This window comes from Cibotium barometz, chromosome 44 (genome assembly GCF_041138505.1).
Source record: "Cibotium barometz isolate CiBa-2024 chromosome 44, ASM4113850v1, whole genome shotgun sequence".
Taxonomy (NCBI): domain Eukaryota; kingdom Viridiplantae; phylum Streptophyta; class Polypodiopsida; order Cyatheales; family Cibotiaceae; genus Cibotium; species Cibotium barometz.
In genome coordinates this window covers 43,357,239-43,360,754 of record NC_141089.1, presented here as the reverse complement: position 1 = coordinate 43,360,754, position 3,516 = coordinate 43,357,239, and positions in this window count along the sequence as shown.

Below are 3,516 nucleotides of genomic sequence, written 5' to 3'. Positions count from 1 at the left end.
GGTGTAGCCGCCGGCGGATGCATTAATGTGTCTCCCTAGGGGTAAATGCCCAAGGCAGATGAGCTTCTAGTTTCGTTCTTTCTTTGCCACCACTAGCATAGAAGGCAGCCTTTGAGAAGCCTTCAATGAGATTATGCTCACATGGTACCAAACGTGTGAACTTGAGGTACTCAAGATTTTAAAGAGCATTGCTGACTCATCAATGATCTGAAGAGTGGATGAGTCACCTTCATACCTTCGAGGTATACCCTCTCCACTTGCTAGCCTAGTTGTCTACGACTTGTCCTTACCATAAATGTTGTATCGTCCAGAATTAACTGCAATCAAACCTGAACAAATCATATGCAAGGCAAAGAAACTCGGGTACTCCAATAAGCCCAGACACATAGATAAACCTAGACAAAAAAATAAACCCAAGCACAAGTGTCAAATTTACATGTTTCTTGCTTTTGTATGAGAAACTCAAATGTTGTGTCTCCCATTTGTGTGCCTGCTCTCCAAATCTATCTAATTAAGTAGTGTGATCTTGGGAGGGGGTGGTTGGTGTACTAGTATGGGTGCTCATAGAGGTCCATTTATAACATTGTAAATGCCCTTTGAGATTGGTTGTTGTGTTGTGTGGTCGGAAGTGATCTTGGGAGGGGGTGGTTGGTGTCCTAGTATGGGTGCTTCTATTTTTCTATAGAGCTAGACCTCTCTTTATGTCTCCTTGGTCCTCACATCTCCTAAAGCTTTTTTTTTTTTGACTGGGCTTAGGCCCAAGATCCTCTTGTAGCTACCAATTTTTCAGTGCCCGTAGGTGCTTGATTATCTGCCCGTAGTAGTAGGCGATGCCACCAAGGAAGCACCACAGGGGGTTTTGAACCTAGGACCTCTTGGTCCTAGGCAAACACCTTCACCACTTGAGCTATCACCTCATTGGCCCTACAACTATTTTTTTATAGAGCTAGACCTCTCTTTATGTCTCCTTGGTTCTAACAACTCTTGAAGCTTTTTTTCTTTAGAGCTAGAGCTCTCTTTATGCCTCCTTGGTTCAAAACAATGATGTGAAGAGATATAAATGACCTCGCTTATATTATCCTTCCAATGGATTTGAATCTTGTGTCCTTAGGTAGCCATGTAGATAGATTCTTTAGGTATCTGCGAGAAAAATAGTTACATTTACAGCAATATTGTAAATGCCCTTTGAGATTGGTTGTCCAAGTATGGGTGATGATAGAGGTACATAAAGCCGTATGCACAAGATTAATGCATAAATCTTTGACCATAAGATTAACCTCTAGTTGGATAGCATTTGTTGTGGCTTCATCCCATGTAGTGAACTCTCTAATGATTGAGCCATTATAGATCGTTTCATGGTTGAGCCCATGGATGAATCTATCCAACAATTGATTATTTGAATAGCGTTCATGGCGGAAGGCAACGAGAGTTCAAATTCTTGAGATGGCTAATTATTAACCACATATTGGTAAACACATTTCTATAACAACTATGTCCGCACACTTATGTAATGGGCGCCCATGCTATATTGTAAATCCTGTCATTTGATGAGAAAAACGTCCTAAAGATGCTCCCAAGTATTGAGCTTCAAAGGACATACAAGAGGATCTTGGTCAGTTGGCCAAACCGTAGAGAAAAGCTTTGTAACTATGTTTTGGGTACCCCAGCTTACTTACTCTTGGGCCGCCTAGTGGGAAAAGGTTTGAAATTATAAATGTCAATTTCTCTTGGTTTTTGTAACTCATTCTCCCATTTGTGAAATCTCTCTCTCTCTCTCTCTCTCTCTCTCTCTCTCTCTCTCTCTCTCTCTCTCTCTTGCAACTCTAATCTAGCATGTGTAGTATGTTTAGGATTAGGATTTGGGAGTGATTAGTGCTAATCACTTGTTTCTTGTTGCTTCTCTCTCTCTCTCTCTCTCTCTCTCTCTCTCTCTCTCTCTCTCTCTCTCTCTCTCTCTGGATTAGGCTAACTAACACGATTCTCTATCTCCCACATGATCTTCGCGAGAAAGCTTGCGTCACCCATTGGATTAGAGCAACTACCTCGGTGTGACGAGTGCGGGAGGATGGCGGCTACGAGCGGCTACGATGGAGCTCTTGAGCCATGCTCGAGCTTGGCAGATAGGCAACTTCCCATGACACGGTTAGAGTAGACATTCCTTAATATTTTCAGTGCCGCTGTCGGGGAGTGCCATTCGTTACTTGTCTATGCCATCTTTGATTCGAATCCAATGGAGCCTTCATAGCCCGATGCTAGGTAGGCTCTTTGGCATGTGATTTTTTGATTTTTTGTTGTATTTTGATGTTTTGCTTGGTTGTTTTTGATGTTTTTGTAGAGACTCATGTATAGCTTTGTGTTTAGAGTAGGATTATCATTTATTTGAGTAAAAAAACTTAAGAGAGCCTAATTAAGAGGATTTTAACTTAAACCTAGATCATTTTCTTCAATTTTTAGCTTAATCTCTTTGCATAGGTAGGTTAGAATACTAATCAAATATAAAACCTCAAAAAATCATAATAATATTTTTTATTTTTATTAATTATCGTTAATCTATTGGTTAGTGTGATTAGTGGACTTAAAGAGAGTAAAAAGTAAAAAAAATCAGTCTAATTGCTTGCAATTAGACTAATTAGAGTGGCATTAGTGTTCTAAACACTTTTCTTAACTCAAATCTATGCTTGGCTCACTCTCTTTTATCTAATTTTATCTCTTTTAAGTGGATTAATTAGTGAAATTATTTTGGGATAATCACATGTTTGGATTAGCATAAACATTTCTAATTTACCTATCAAATCTCCATGCTTAAACTTCTTACTAAATTAGGAGTAATTTGAGGGCAAAGATGAGGGTTAAGGAGTGATTAATAGTGAGATTAAGAGAATCAATCTTTAGTTAAGCTAGAGGATCTCTAAATTCGTCAAAATCCACTAATTTAGAGGTAGTCTCTAACTTTAACCCTATCTCATCCACCTAGCATTAAAGAGGGGGTCTTAGCACCTAGCATTAAAGAGGGGGTCTTAGTTATCTCCCACTCACTTCCCTTCAATTTGAAATTGAAATCTTAAATTCAAATTTCAAAAGTGCCAAGGACGTTCCTTCCCAAGTGCCGTGGACGTTCCTTCTCGGTCATTCCTTCCTAAGTGTCGTGGACGTTTCTTCTTGGTCGTTCCTTTCCAAGTGCATGGACGTTCATTCCCAAGTACCATGGACGTTCTTTTCCAATCGTTCCTTCCCAAGTGCCATGGACGTTCTTTTCCAATCGTTCCTTCCCAAGTGCCATGGATGTTCCTTCTCGATCGTTCCGTCCCAGTGTCGTGGGGTGGACGTTCCCAAAAACTCCTATTTTGGGCTTGCATGCACATCATTGAAACTTTTTAAGCTTTCCCACACGCCATGGACACCTTTCGATCATGGTTGCATGCCTCCAATGCCTCCATTCCATTCAGCGGCACCCCGGCCTCAATTGCTCATTCACATGTGGTCACCATGCCACACATGCTTGGCCGGGAGGATGAA